The following is a 16041-nucleotide window of genomic DNA, read 5'->3' on the forward strand; positions in this document are numbered from 1 at the left end:
AATAAAGCCAGGGCCTCCCTGGTGGCCCAGGGGTTATGTCTCAGTGCTATCACCATTGCAGCCTGAGTCCGATCCCCGGTCAGGGAGCTAACCCACATATGGTGCAGCAGACCTCTCCTGCCCCAGTCACTGCTCCCCTCAGCAGTGTATTTCAGTGAATCCACCTGTTCTGCTCCCCACTGTCTCTGGGGCATCCTCTCACCCCCCCCCACATCTTTGTCCTATAACCCAGTTCTTCTACATATAAACTTTTAAAAAATTAAATAAAAAAGTAAAAATAAAAAAAAAAAACAGTAATAAGACCAGCAGTTATTTCCATTGCATATCACTTCTTGAATCAAGTCAGACTTTTCTTAGCCCTTTATCACTGCGTGGCTGTGGCAGACTCATGCTCTACTATCTGCTTTTCCTCAAGTTAACATAAAGTCTTTCCCTCACAAGGAGCTTCTAGCTTACTGTGTCATCCAATTTACTGCTCCAGAATGTGCTGTTTCTGACCAAGTTAATGAGGCATCTAATAAAGGAGCCAGTAAGGCTTGAAAGCCATTGCAATACTAGAGTATAGAGGAGTATCCTGATTATTCACCCAGTGTCTACACATGGAACTTTGCACAGGGAGATTTGCACTTAGCACCCTCATTGCCATGACAGCCATTCACCCCCCAAGTGCCACCTCCAGGGGCCATCAGCGTCTTGAAAGGCAAGTGTGTCCAGTCATTCAAGATGATAATAAAAGACATCAATTTTCTGTAGTGGCAAATCTCCTGAAATAAATCAGCTTTTTCACTTATATATTCATGTTTAGTGATACTTTCCACTAAATTTAGAGTCACATTAAAATAGTTACAGTTGGATTTTGCTTTCGGTAACAAAGACTCAGTCTTTGGGCCAAGTGCTGGGGCATGTGGTCCTGGGAATGAAGAAGGATTCAGCTCTCAAGAACTCTGGGTGCCATGCCAGGCACCTCGCATGCATTGTTTTATGCAGATCTCACAGTGGATGGATTGGGTGGGCATGATTTTAATCTCTTTTGCTAGTGAGGGAGTAAGGATGCATGTCTCTTGAGATTTGGTCAAGAAAATAAAGACCCTCCAAAAAGGCCCAGGTAAAATTACTTTGAGACAGGACTTGGAGATTTGCATGACCACTGGAATGTCTTTCTTTACGAAGGAAATGAAAAGCAGGGAAGCCATTTGTAGAATTCTAAAATGAGAAAATCTTGTGCTAATTTCCAAAGTAGAAAACCAAAGCTGTTTACCCAGAAGGAGCTGTAAACATCAGCAATCACAGGGATGAAGCTACGGAAGATTTCACTGCTTCACTGCCTGCATCAACTTTAAGGGTGCTTCCCAACTATCCTATAATGCTGCTACCATCCACGTCTACCCACTTGCCTGCCTGCAACTGCACCAGACTCTCGTCACTCCCCTTATCATGCAATGCTGGGACCTCACGGACTCAGTGAAATCTAACTTGGAATCACATGGGCTTCTATGGAATGTTGTTCCCTACTTTTCCCTGCTATTCAGAGGACTGTAGATGAAGCTGTTACTGATGCCAAGTCTAAAACAGCAAATTAGAAATATGCTTGTAAATGTGAAAAAAAAAATTTCAAGGGCATATATTACTCATTATTAGCAGGAGTGTCAGAAACTGAACCCCAGAGAGCCTCATTCTAGCATGTATTCTAGTGGAGTAACTAACTATGCCAAAACAACAGCCGATGTAGCTGTGGAGACTTTCAAGGAAGAGCCACAGTTCGCGTTCCTTGATAGGGTTCTGATGGGTAAAAAGGAGCACTGTGAATATTCCAGAAATGACCTGAGCCATCAGAGATGAGTGTGCTGGTGCACAGGAAATTATCTGAAGGACTGTAAGTTTAAATGTGCTTTTTTGTCATTTCTTGTCTGTCTCTAGTTCCCAGCCCACCCTGGGTAGTGAATGAATAATTGCTGAAATAATGATAATGACCTGTAACCAGCTATGTTTAGAGACATCTGGATCCCTTCAGGCAGGGACAGTGGGCTGGAAAGGGCACATGTTATGCTTCTGCCGTCTGTTATTCCTGGCTAATGCACAAGGTGAGCAGGCGGGGGCGGGGCGTGGGTGTCTGGGACCAGCAAGAGTTAATGAGCTGCTTCCAGTCTCAAAAATCATTTCTATAGCTGAAGCTGGGTTATTTTACTTTTTTTTTAATGTAACATTCTCCTTTTTATCCTATATCGACAAAGATATGACAAGGTGGGAGGGGGACGAAGCACAATGGTAAGTAAACCGGATATTTAGATGTAAATATGAGACTCACAGTTCTTTTGCATTCAAGAGCTACAGGATTTGACAATCATTACCCTCCAAACAGCTTTAGCTCACTGCAGATTTCTTCTCTGCCCATTTCCAGCGACAGAGCCATCATGAAGAAGGATGTTCAAAGACATCACATCTATAACCTTTGCCAAAGGCACACACAATCTTTGGAAGGAAGACTTTTATTTTCCCTGTCACCTTTAATGCTGGATATACCAGCTGAAAGCTGAATTCCAAGTATAAGGTCACTGAGCCGAGGCTTCCTAAAGACAGAGAGCTTGAAAAGAAATCTTTTCTGAATGTCACTCTTATTTCAGCTTACATTTTCCTGATGGAGCCCAGATGCACTAATTGGCCTTACTGTCAACAGCAGGGCAAGAAAAAAAAAAATAGAAAATAACGATATTTTTTGCCAACATTCCCCATCGAGGCATTCATGCTCATAATGAGCCCAGGTGTAAGTTTAGCGTAATTAATTGAGATACAGGAGAAGCCCCAGGCACTTTGCTGCCTCACTCCTTTATGAATTTCCATGGAACAGAATATGGGCAGTTTGTCCTATTTGGGTTTTGAAAGAACACCTTGGAGAGCCAAAGATTGCAAATCAGATCATGAGAGTTTACATTTTTCTCTAGGCTTTTAGAATTCAGTGGTTTTACTCTTCTAGAAACAACATTTAACAGCATCCCCCTAATTAACGCTCCATTCCCCTGGCAGTAAACAGAGCAAGCTCAGGTGTCTCAAACTCCTCACCTTCTGACCACACCTAACTGTTGATGGGTCTTATTTTTCATGAGCAGAATTTTAAGAGAAAAAGAGCAAATAAAGTTACCTGCATGGAAGATTTCACCAGAATCCAGATAATTCAGCACAGCAGGCCTCTGTCCCAGCACAGATAGCTCTGGCTGGAGTTATTTAGCTTCTGTTTCCTGTCAGTGGAGCAGATCTTCAGTTCGGTCGTCCCAATGCTGCCCAATCAACGTACAGCTACTCACAGGGTGGCTCATGGACCTCAGATCTGCATCACCTGGAAATTGTTAGAATGCAAATTCACTGACCCCATCTAAACCGTCCAATTAGAATCCTAGGCTGAGAGGCCTCCTAGCATTACCGCAATTAAAAATAACTGAATAATAAAATATTATAATTCAATATGGGCAAATAAAAGATTCCCCAATGCTGCCTATGTATTAATAGGTGAGATCCAGGAAGCACCTCCAGGTGGTTCCTCCGTAGTGCAAAAGCCCTGCACTTGTTCATGTACCTGCCGCCTTAGGTTAGCACGCCCATTGCACAAATAACTGTCCAGAAAACAGTGATTTCCCTGGGTTTTAATTACCTTAGGAGTATGATAAAGAAGATCGAAGACTAAAGCATAGATCTTTATCCCCGTCTGTTAATCTTCATTGATGACATTTTAGTTTCTACTCATCTGTGCTTTAATATAAGCCCCCTGGTGATTTTGTGACCTGCTGTAACGGCAGGAGGACACGGAGCAGGTTCTCTATGATTCGAGCAGATGGGGTAAAGAAGTCCTGGAGTCCTCAGTGGCTTTTGCAGGCTTTTATTGGGATTTACCAGCTACACGACAGGTAGAGGTGCCAGGGAGCCGGGAGGCTGGCAGGCCTCCCAGCCCCCTGCAAGTCTTCACTCTTTCTGGGCTCCCTGGCCTTCTCTCGTGACCATTTCTTCTCTTCTCCTTTCGTGGTTCTGCTTCTCTGCTCTGCTGGCATCCCTGTGACGCCGCCCTTATAAGCCCAGTTTAGCCCAGGTGAATCCATCAACATATGCCCACACCCTACTCCAGGTGCCCGCCATCAGGCATGCATTCAGGACTGCAGGGTTCCCTCATCTATCCTAATGGCGGGAGGGCAGAAAAGCCTGAAAATCACTTACCCTACACCTGCCAAAAAGTGTTGACTTAACAAGAACAGGTAAGTAAACAGTATCGACATATTCAGTTATTAGTCAGTGAAGTATCCCTAATTTGTTTTGCTTCAGAGGGACACTGAAAACTTCCAGATTTATTTCTATATAATGGAGCTCAGTTATTTTGTCACTGTGATTGTGTCACCTCCTCAATGGAGTGTGACCTCAGGCCAAAGCTAAAGTGAGAGCCATGGTCTCCACGCTTGTCCAGCCACATTTTATCCCAGGAGATCCTTGGCGACAACCACCTGACCCCTCAGAGTGTAAAGTGAGCCCTCTCCGAGGAGTGAGAATTTAAGCATCAATCGCTGATCAGAGCCAGATCTTCAGCCCCGAAGGTGTGCGGCCTAAAGTGGCAGCCCCATTGGGTAAAGCCAGAGGCTGATACCACTCTGCTGCATGCCAAGGAAAGCACCTTGGCAAAACTCTTCACTACCATTTGAAAGCACGAGGTGCTCCTGATGCTGCAGGTCTTTGAAAGCCCCTCTCCCACTCCTGCCAGGACTTAGAGATTCAGTAAACTCGAGTCACGACTCAGCCCAGAGATTCCAAAGCACGACACAATGTAATGGTGTAAGGGCCGGACCGGGCACAGTGCAGGTTTTCTGATCCCATGCAGATCGGGTAAAGGAGGAGTCAGAGTCCTCAGTGGTTTTGCAGGTCTTTTATTGGGGTTCAGCGGGTATATGGCAGGCAGGGGTGCTGGCTGGGGGGCTGGGAGGCTGGCAGGCCTCCCAGCCCCCAGCAAGTCCTCACTCTATCTGGGCTCTCTAGCGTTCGTTCTGCTGCTTCTCGGCTTCGGCTGCGGCTTCGGCTGCGGCTGCTGCTGGTGCTGGTGCTGCTGCTGCTGCTGGTGCTGCTGGCGTCCCCCCGTGACGCCGCCCTTAAAAGCACAGTCTTAGCTCAGCTGAATCCCATCTACCTATGCCCACACCCTACTCCAGGTGCCCGCCATCAGGCATGCATTCAGGACAAGGATCCATCATCTATCCTGATGGCGGAAGGGCAGAAAAGCCTGATATTTTCTTTACCCTACAGTCCACCCCCTCAGGGTTTTCTGCCATACAGTCTATACAATTTTCTAAGCAAACAAACAATGCAGCCATGGCCCACAAAAGCAAATACATCAAATAACAAAATACAACATAACAAAATACAACAGAACACAAATAAGTCCAGGCAGGGCACCAACCAAGTGCAAAAGACAATTATTGGTACCAGCAGATAAGCCACCAAATCTGCTGCCGAAGGCACTGCTCATATGAGGGAGGGGAATCACTCACGGCATCTACTATAACATACCAGGAGCCGTCAGGCTTCCTGGCCTTCTCTGGCTGTCGTCTAGGCTACAAGGCACACAGCATCCACCCCCAGGATGCACTAGCTCTGGGATTGGCAATTTTATTCTGTTGGGGGTAATCGCCAACCCTCAGGGTTTCTGTCTGCCGTCGCTCCAACACTCGGCCTTCATGGCCACCCATGCGACTCACAGACCCCTGCTCTCAAGCCAACCCACTGCACAAGCACATGGGTTGGGGATCCAAACTTTGCATTTGGCTTGGGCTCCACCCCAAGCCACATTCCCCACCCGTCCCCCAAGGACGGGCTCCTCAGCTCCTCACCCTCACTCAAGAATGAGCAGGGCATCACCCATAGGTGATTTTACGAGACTCACAGGGCTTCAGCATACCCAGGCTGCTTAACAGCCGCTTTAGGGCTTCTCAACTTAGCATCAGTACCAGCTTTTGCCACCTTAGTTGGCTTTTCTCCTCCACCTGGCCACTGGGCATACACAGGCTGCTTTTGGCCATCTAGGCCCACTGGCCACCCCCAGATTCTCAAAAAATAAACATAACCTGCTAAGGTCCTCCGCCTTCTGGCGGGATTGTCAGTCCAAAATCATCAGTTAATCAGTCTATCAGTCCATTGGCCTCTCCCTGCTTCAGCAATGGCCTGCTGCCTCAGGGGTCATTGGCTGGTCCTTTCCGGTGTCGTTGGCTGGTCCTATCCGGTGTCGTTGGCTGGTCCTTTCCGGTGTCTTTGGCTGGTCCTTTCGGGCGTCTCCTTCACGCCAGGTCTCATCCTGTAGCTCGTGGACGTATCCATCTTCTATACTGCCATGGTGCCTCCAGCGTCGTCACAGGCAAAGTCTGTTCTCCTTAGTCCCTCCAGGTCTTCGGAGGGCTCCAATACCCGTCTGCATGGATCCTGCCGACATACGCCAATTGTAAAGGCCGGACCGGGCACAGTGCAGGTTTTCTGATCCCATGCAGATCGGGTAAAGGAGGAGTCAGAGTCCTCAGTGGTTTTGCAGGTCTTTTATTGGGGTTCAGCGGGTATATGGCAGGCAGGGGTGCTGGCTGGGGGGCTGGGAGGCTGGCAGGCCTCCCAGCCCCCAGCAAGTCCTCACTCTATCTGGGCTCTCTAGCGTTCGTTCTGCTGCTTCTCGGCTTCGGCTGCGGCTTCGGCTGCGGCTGCTGCTGCTGCTGCTGCTGCTGCTGCTGCTGCTGCTGCTGCTGCTGCTGCGTCCCCCCGTGACGCCGCCCTTAAAAGCACAGTCTTAGCTCAGCTGAATCCCATCTACCTATGCCCACACCCTACTCCAGGTGCCCGCCATCAGGCATGCATTCAGGACAAGGATCCATCATCTATCCTGATGGCGGAAGGGCAGAAAAGCCTGATATTTTCTTTACCCTACAAATGGCATTTCACATCTCCCTTTAGATCACCCAAAGCTGAATAGTCTAATTGTTCATGCTCAATTTATTTGTGCTCCTTGGTTGCATTCACATGGGCAGCGCAGCCGGTCTAAAGGGAGAGCAGAGTGTAAAAAGCATTCCAATTAGCAACTGGTAGTTACAGTAATTGAGGAATCAGCCCCGAGGTTAAGGTATTGATTCATTTTGATAATATTATATATGCTGTGAAATTCTCTAATAGCTAAACCGCCACTGAGCTCTACTGAGGTAATAATACACGCTTAATAATATTTCACACGACACCACAGATTGCAAAACGCGTTTCGGAATGTGCACTTCTCAGCTGCGTGTGAATTAGCATGAGGAGATTCTGCAGAGGCAGGTGTCAGGGTAGAATTTCCATGTTGGCTCAAGAAACTTTTCCTGTCAATAACTTCATAAGGAATAAACCTGTGTCCCTGATTCCTTTCAGCAAAACTGGGTTTAAAATGCAGTCTCGGGCCTCCCCGGTGGCGCAGCTGTTGAGCGCTGGGTTGCAAAGCTGCCCGCAGTCTCTGCAGCGCCAGTTCGATCCCCGGCTGCTCCCAGGCCACCGGAGGAGGGTCCCACATGGCGCGCAGACCTCTCCTGCCGCCCACTGCTCCCCTCAGCAGTGTACTTTGGTCCTTCTATCTGTTCTGCTCCCTGCTCTGGCTCTGGTGAATTCTCTCACCCTCCCGCGCTTCTGACTGTACCCAGTGCTTGTATAAATAAATAAATAAATCTTTAAAAAAAAAATTAAATAAATAAATAAAATGCAGTCTCCATGCTCAGGACCCAGTCCAGATCTGCATGGCCAGCTCTGAGCTTGCCAGAAGAACAAACTCGCAAACGAAAACTGTGGGTTCTCTCCAGGTACTCAGGACTAGAACTGACTTGGCAATTAAAGAGAAGATTCAGGTTGTAGCAGCTGATGGTGTTTGTTCCTAGATAAGTGAGGATCATGAGGGAGGAAGGCACAAAGGACTCGGTCTTCAAGCAAAATAGCAACTGAGCACATATTCCGCATCACTGAGAAAAACCCATCTCACTTGCAAAGACTTGGATTAGAGACCAAACCAGATTGGAGTCTGATTTGTGTTGGGTAAAGTCCCAGTGGTTCACCTTGCACTGGAGGTCTCTGGATTTTGGTCTCTGTCTCTGACTTTGTCTCTGCACAGATATGTGTGTGCCACCCTGTAAGGTAAGGAAAAATGTCAGGCTTTTCTGCCCTCCTGCCATCAGGATAGATGGTAGATCGTCGCAGTCCTGAATGCATGCCTGATGGCGGGCACCTGGAATAGGGTGTGGGCATAGGTAGATGGGATTCACCTGGGCTGAGACTGGGCTTTTAAGGGCGCATCACAGGGATGCCAGCAGCAGCAGAAGCTGAAGAGAAGCCAAGAGAAGGCCAGAGAGCTCAGAGTGAAGACCTGCTGGGGGCTGAGAGGCCTGCCAGCCTCCCGGCCCCCCAGCGCTCCTGCCTGCTGTGTACCTGGTAATCCCAATAAAAACCTGCAAAACCACTGAGGACTCTGACTCTTCCTTTACCCGGTCTGCTGGATATTAGAAAACCTGCTCTGTGTCATTCCTGACCTTTACACACCCCTCCCCAGGGGATAATCTGTGCCTACCTGCTGTCTGCCTGCTGCAGAGTTTGCCTGCAGACTTAGCCCCTTCCTGGGGAACAGCTTTATTACTTTCTCTATGGTCTGGAGACTTGCCTTCCTTGTCTTACTTTTGCTACCTGCCTCAGCCTCCCTGCCTCCCTGCCCACTGGTCTACCTTGGATCCCTTCCCCTGCTTCAGCATTAAAGGCCTATCAAATCTATCGAGGGCTCAAAGATTCTTGTCTGTTTGCCTGAATCAACTGTGAACCCGCCCGGTCTGGGACATTTGCCCATACAACCACCCAGGCCTGTGTCAGTCCGCAAGGTCAGCCAGCTTGTTACCCTTCACAGAACACACTCCAGTGAGTGCCTGCTCGTGTTGAGTGGATCTTTGGCTTTTGTTTTTGTTCTTGCTTTCATATGTTGCTAAGGAAAGATCTCTCCCTATCACACAAGGCTTTGCTCCTTTACTCTGACCATTTTGAAAGTGGCCATATTTCATCTCACTAGTATTACTTAAAACCAGGAACAGGGAGGGGTGGAAGGCAGGTGGTTATGCAATGCAGTCCTCCTGGGCCTCAGCAATATGTCAATGGGGAGAGCTCAGCTGCCTGAGTCAGTGCAAACATAATAAATCAGGGAACAGGGAATAAATCAGGCAGTGTTTGGGGAACTCCACCAAACACTCCTGTGTCTGAATATGGTCTCAGCCTAGCCAAGAAGGGAAAGCAAGACAACTTATTTTCAAAAGCAAGTTTAAAATCCCCATGCTTTGGAAGAGGTTCACCACTGATTATTCATTCATTCAATAAGTGCTTTGATCATTCTTCTGTGCCAGAACTGTGATAGGTGCAGGAGTTACAGCAGTTCACAATGCAAACACCGCCTAGCCTTCACTTACCACACATACCTGCAGCAATAATATTCCATGTGGGTGGGGAAGTTCAGGTTTGTTTTTTTTTTTTTTCTATGATGCTATGATTCAGGTTTTGCAGTATGCATAGGAGTTTTCCAAGAGGGAACAACATGAATAAAAGTATGACATTCTGAAACTGTGACTTAAGGAAATACAAATTGAGGTTCAAAGACAAGAGCAGGTTTACATGGCCAGGACCCCTTTCAACAATCTCCCACGATGGCAGAGCATTGTAGAGGCATAGTCATGACATGGATTTACGGAGGCTTTTACTTCAGCTCTGGATTAAAGCCCAACATGAACTTAAAAAAATTCTTATTCTTCTTCAGCGTCCATTCTGAATTCAGAAGCAGCAGATAATAGATGATATATATTAAAAGGATAGTGAGGGGTCATAACTCCTCTTTTGTCAAGATTTCCCATCCCCAAGGTCTATGCTGGGGTCAATGATAAAATTGTTGTTAGAGTATCTGACAACAGGCACCACTGATATACACTGAGAAAGGGAAAATATAATCAAATGCAAATCATAGCCTCTTACTATGAAGCTTCTCCTTGGGGAGACCCTAGCTGGACCAGTTTCTCCCCACATTTCCTCTGATTACCATGAGTATATATTTATGTTCTGGAAAAACTATACCCTTTATCTTATCACATTTGTGTTCACAATGGTTATTAAAATGGAGCACTGTTCCAATAGTTTTGTTTATGGTCATGTACAGGGTAAATATTTTATTTCCCGAAGAGTGCTTGGCTTGTATTTGCCAGCATTAATACTGGGGTATAGTGACTGTAGGCAGGAATCTAGATATTTAAAGTATAGGGGTTGATACACAGATGTTAATGAAAACTCTGGGTGTAGTTTTCCAGGCTGGTGAACATAATTCCTCACTTTCCCAAATGGCTATAAATAGGGAAATACTCTTGAAAGAATTTTCTTATGACTATGTACATGCAGCAGAGGATCACTGGAAAATTAATAAACCATACAAAGCAGATTTTTCTTCATTCATTCATTCATTTGATATGGTTCAGTGTCAAATGAACATAGAACCCTCGTGTGGTTCTCTTTCTGCCCATCTTATTTCTCTGCCCCAAAGCCCCATCTCTAACAAGTTAGCTTCTTTTATTTTTTTCTTTTTTTAAGATTTATTTTTTATACAAGAACAAGGATACAGGCCAGATGCATGGGAGGGTGAGAGGATTCACCGGAGATGGAGTGGGGAACAGAACAGACAGACTGAAGAAATACACAGCTGAGGGGAGCGGCGGGCAAGACAGGAGAGGTCTGCTTCGCCATGTGGGATTCTCACCGGCCGGCAGGGATTGAACCCGCCCTGCAGCGGCTGCGGACAGCTTCACAGTGTGGCGCTCAACTGCCTGTGCCACCAGGGAGGCATAAGGGGGTTGCAATTGTATGGGGAATGTAAAAATAAAATTAAAAAAAATAAAATCAAAGCTAGGACTCCACTTAGCACCTTCCCAAATTCCCCAATTGATGTACTCTACTCTGTGCTCACGTAGCACTACGGGTGTACTTTCATTATAATAATGCATTTAAAATGAACTCTGGGGCCTCCCCTGGTGGCGCAGCAGTTGAGTGCTGGGCTGCGAGGCTGCCGGCAGCCTCTGCAGTGCCGGTTCGTTCCCCGGCCGCTGGCGAGGGGCCCACAAAAAAAATTTTAAAAATTAAAACATAAATAAAATGAACTCTGTTTACCTCATTGTGTCTTTCGCTAGTCCATGATTGCTTGTGAGAGCTTACTTTATTCTTCATCATATTTACTCCAAAACTCCATTCAAATGTGCAATCCCCCTGTATTCATCTACCTCTTCATTCTTCTTAGCACCTAAAACATGTTTGTTTAATGAACAAATGTATCAAGGCAGGAGATTTTGTTTGAATCTAAGAAAGTCACCTTATTTTTTTTTTTTTTTTGTATTTTCAAGGAGGAGATTCAGCAGTAGTGCTTTTCAACATAGAAGTCATTCATGTGTTCATGCCCTCACTTCACACGCATTTATTATTTCTTTAATCATCAGCAGGGCGCTGGTAAAATGCAAGCACCTACACCCTAACTCCACAGAATTCTTTGGAGAAAGCTGTGAGTAGCCAGCATCATTCAAACATGAAAGCAGGCTGCCCAAACTGTGGCTAGAAAAGTCAGAGAAAATGCAAAGTAAAAACCTGATCAAGCGGTATGATTTTGCTTCTCGCTTTCTAGGACTACAAATTGATTCCGGAAAATTGTCAGCTGAAGAAAAGTTTCCAACTCAAGACACAGAATATAAAATGTGACACAACTGATCTTTCCCAATTCCCAATGCTCAAATCTGGCACCAGGATAATCTCTGTATGGGAAAGAACGTAGCTCAGTGAAATCTCAATGATTCTGCCCACACTTAGGCTAAGGTTCCAGCCAGAGATCTGATCCTCACTGGTAGCAGACCTAGTCTTAGGAGACTAAAGTTTCTGTCTATTTACCTGGGGCACTTCTTCCAGAAAAACAATGCTGTTTCCACTCACCATATACTGATCAGGTTCAGTACTCTCCAGCAAATATCCTCTATCTAAAAAAACAAAACAAAACAAGTCTTTTGTCCTGAAGATTGCTTCCCTAGAGCTTTCATACTATACCAGCTTCCCTTATTCCTGGACACTGTTCACTACATATGCCCATAGTCTCTTGGGATAATTGGGCACATACACCATGGCTATTCTCTGAAAAGAAAAGGAGACCATGGTAACTAATAACATAGCCCTAAGAAAATTAATCATCCCCCATTCTGGTCTTCACTTGCCGCAAAGTGGACAGTAATATTACTGTCTATTCTGTGTCAGCTTTCAAGTCATAACCTACCCCAAAATCCATAATCAACTGGCAATTAAAGTGCAGATTGCAAGCCAAGCAAATCCCTCCATGATAAAATAACTGGTTTCATCTGATTTTTTCTTTGCCTAAGATTAGAAAATGCATACTCCAGTGACTGAAAAATATCTACAATATCCATTGTTGATAATTTCTTGATGTGCTCCCCCATGAAAGAGAACAGTAAGGAACCCAGAGATCAGAGCCTTAGCATAAAGATTTACCATCTATGTTTAATGTGAAAAATAAAAGATGATATACATAGTTTCGAAAAAAGACTGATGAGGTACCAAGACTTAATTCGGGACTCAGAAATAAAGAAAATGTCAAATCATCTCTAACAAAGGTCAATCTAAAGAGCAAACATGCAGAATCACCTGCCTCCTGGCTTTCTCCTAGGAGAAGCCTTCATGCTGTAAGCTGGCAGGAATTCATGTGAGAAGAAAAAAGACGAAAAATACTGCATCAAAATGAATGGGTGCTCTATGACAGAAATGCTCTCCCAGACTGAAATGTGTAACCATCACTGTCACTTTGTTTTGCCTTTGCACTAACTGAGCCAGAAGTGCCTGGAAGATCATTTTTTTTTTTTTTTTTTACAACAGTCTGAGCAAGTAGAAAAGCAAAGTCCATCCTTGCATTTTCCTCATAGCCCACTCAGTTGGAAATGTACTCTTCAAAACCAAGCTAACACCCCCAGGCCTAGTTTCCTGTTTCCTAGAAGCTCAACTATCATATTAGCAAGATTTTATATTGAAATCTGCTCTGTCCTCACTGCTCCCCAAATCTCAGGAGCCTTAGATTTTTCCCCCTCTCTTTGTAGTTTTCTTGTTTTACCCCTTATCCCTTTATCTGTCATTGACTTGTAAACTTGTCTTGCTCCTATCACACCACTTATCAGTAGCTCTCTAAGTAATATTCAAGTTACAGTTTAATTGCATGATAATTCTACTATAGTCATCTAATTATAAGCCTCTTCTCTTTATGTCATTAGTATTTAAAGTCATGCCTACTACCCCAACCTTAATCACTTTGCATTTCTCAAGTTAGTCTGTGTGAAATGTGTTGCAAACGGTACACACAGGTAGATGAATATGTTTTTTCTGGCTGCAGGTTAGAGATAAGAAACACTCAATTTATTTCTGGAAAAAAAATGCTTGCCATGCATGCAGAAAGACTAACATCAGGGGGGCCAGATATAATATCTATATTATATAGTTCTTCATCAGTCCTTACTAATTTTACAGATGAGCAAGGTGAAGTTCCGAAGTAGGGTAAATAATTTGCTCAAAAGCATGTTTCTAGAAAATGACTGAACCAGGATTCAAATTTTGTCATCTACAATATTGACAGATGTTTTTATAATAGGAAGCAGGAACTATACGGAGAAGGGACCAGAAAGAACGCATATTCTGGAGGCATACACTTCAAACACACTCTCTAAGAAGTCATGAAATTCCAGCATCAAAATTTCAATCCCTCGGTTTAAAACACTGTTCCTCTTACATAGAGATGAACTATAAGCTCTCAGTCCTTGTCAAATACAGGACAATTACCTTTGGCGCTCTTCCAGAAGGTTAACTTTGATAAGCAAAAGAACCACTTTGCCCAGAGGTAATCAGCACAGGACATGGATATTCAGGCTTTGGTCCTGGCACTGTACATGGCATGCTTTCATAGTCATCCCCAGGACAGTGTCCTTAACGACAAGAATTCTAATTCTAAACAAAAAGTTAGAAAAGAATAAAGATTGAAACACCTCTACCCTGATTCTGTATATATTTCAATGCCAATCATTAATCCCTAAAGAGATGTGTATTTTGTCTGTTTAAGACTGCCTACGTGACCGGTGCACAATACTTTATTCTTGAAACATTTATATATATATAGTGTGTGTATATATATATATATATATATATATATATATATGTAAGGGTTATTCAGATGTAGCTCCTGTTTCGTAACAATTCAAGAGCAAACAGATATAAGCTACGGAGTTTAAGGAGCACCCAACTTGGAATCAAACAAGGTGCCAACAAAATTTGATAGAGACAGATTTTTTTTTTTTTCTTGCCTATTTGCAGAGACTTGAAAAACTACAACACACACAGCCCATGGAGTTGGTCTGTAACTAGTTCACGCACTATGTGTCATCAAACCAGGCCCTAGAGAACCAGGAAGCAACTGGTCAAGAAAGTAAAGTGTTTGATTTATTCCCAGCAAGGAATTTAAAGCGCTGAATTGCTTTGCTTTAGCAACTTATCTTGCTAACCAGGTTCCAACCACATCTGTCTGGTTTGAGCAGTCCGATAACAAAGCAGGATACTAGGGATGTCCAGTTCCTGAGGACCTAAAATAGGTACTGGCCTCCTTAGCATTGTAACACCTCCACACGGGGAAGGTATTGATCGGCCATTTTCTAAACACGCCTGCGCATGTGCCTGAATGCTGTCCAGCACCAGCACACCAGCATCCATTCACTGAGGCTTCTTTGTTCTACTTTTGCTCTTCCCCCTTTTAAAAAGACTTCAAATTTTCTACCTGGGATGTAGTCTTTAGAGCTCTACCTTCCTACCTCCTTACTTATCACAAGTAGTAAGACCACTCTTTCTATAAACTTGGGTCTGGTCTATGGGCCAATACATTCAAGCGTCAGCCCCTTTGCAATTGGTACCACAGCAACCTTGTTTGAAACTTCTGTTTTCTTATGTACTGTCATCCACTTAATGGCACTGCTGAAATTTACTTCCCAATACCTCAAACAGTTGGGATTTCTTTCTGTAAGAGAATGGCCGGTAAATGTCAACTAGGGTGAGGATGATACTTGATGCTGATAATTGACTCCATTTTTGTTAACAAATATCTGAAAAACATAATTGATATCGTTAATGTAAAAATTCAAGTGCTATTCAAAATGCAAAGTACCCTTCATTTGGAATCAAATAATTGCAATTAGGGATACACAGATTTAGGTAGACCTTAACACATTCCCAAGGACAGATGCAAAATAGGAATTTTTTATTTCAGGAAGATGAAGTCAGAAGAGTTAAACGTGTTAACAAGCTTAAACTATTCTCAGCTGCTCATGATGGTTATAGCTTCTGTCCTCTCACCAAAGTGCACAACCATCAGTCCTCACATTCTGAGTAGAATTTCTCCTCCTCCTTTCTCAAATGACAGTTTGTCAAACAATTGCCAACTGGCCCAGCCCAAAAGTCTTAGAACCAGCTCATACAAGATGGAAAAGTGGTTTTTCTCAATGGTGTCTGTGGCCCAGTTTAAAATGGGTTGGTTTATGGCAGTTTTATAATATTGTGTGGTTTATATTATCTCTGTGTGTATGTATTTTGCCTGGTTAATTCACTGCACAATTGTGTTTGTGTGTGTATCATGCACTCACATTTACAATGTTGACATACTCAATTTAATGTTACCCAAAAGACCGAATGAAATTGAACATTACTTTTAATTTCTATGTTTGTTGATTTTAGTTCTGGTTATTTATTTGTATTGCATGTAATTGTTCATTTTTGTACAATGTATGCTTTCTCCTCTTAGGTGCAGTCCCCGTAAAATTCCCAACACCAATTCACCCATGCACTTAGCTCTCATCCTCTGAGGGAGAAGTAAATACTCTCTCTAAAAAGTCAAGGCTCCCCCACTATCTTCATTTACTAAACTTCCTTCCCCTGCAA

The 16041-nt window shown here is 44.3% G+C and overlaps 2 long non-coding RNA genes across 2 annotated transcripts; both read right to left on the reverse strand.

Moving 5' to 3' along the window:
* Positions 1-3314: 3314 nt before the first annotated feature.
* On the reverse strand, positions 3315-11993 carry LOC129145000 (uncharacterized). The gene is made up of 3 exons (XR_008549952.1): positions 11962-11993; positions 11197-11326; positions 3315-3331 (listed from the first exon to the last, which is right to left on the reverse strand). It is a non-coding gene; the product is annotated as an uncharacterized LOC129145000 (long non-coding RNA).
* On the reverse strand, positions 11993-15200 carry LOC129144999 (uncharacterized). The gene is made up of 3 exons (XR_008549951.1): positions 15103-15200; positions 13903-14067; positions 11993-12047 (listed from the first exon to the last, which is right to left on the reverse strand). It is a non-coding gene; the product is annotated as an uncharacterized LOC129144999 (long non-coding RNA).
* Between the last annotated feature and the right edge of the window lie 841 nt (positions 15201-16041).

This window comes from Talpa occidentalis, unplaced genomic scaffold, assembly GCF_014898055.3.
Source record: "Talpa occidentalis isolate TD23 unplaced genomic scaffold, MPIMG_talOcc4v2.1 talOcc4.8, whole genome shotgun sequence".
NCBI classification, from domain to species: domain Eukaryota; kingdom Metazoa; phylum Chordata; class Mammalia; order Eulipotyphla; family Talpidae; genus Talpa; species Talpa occidentalis.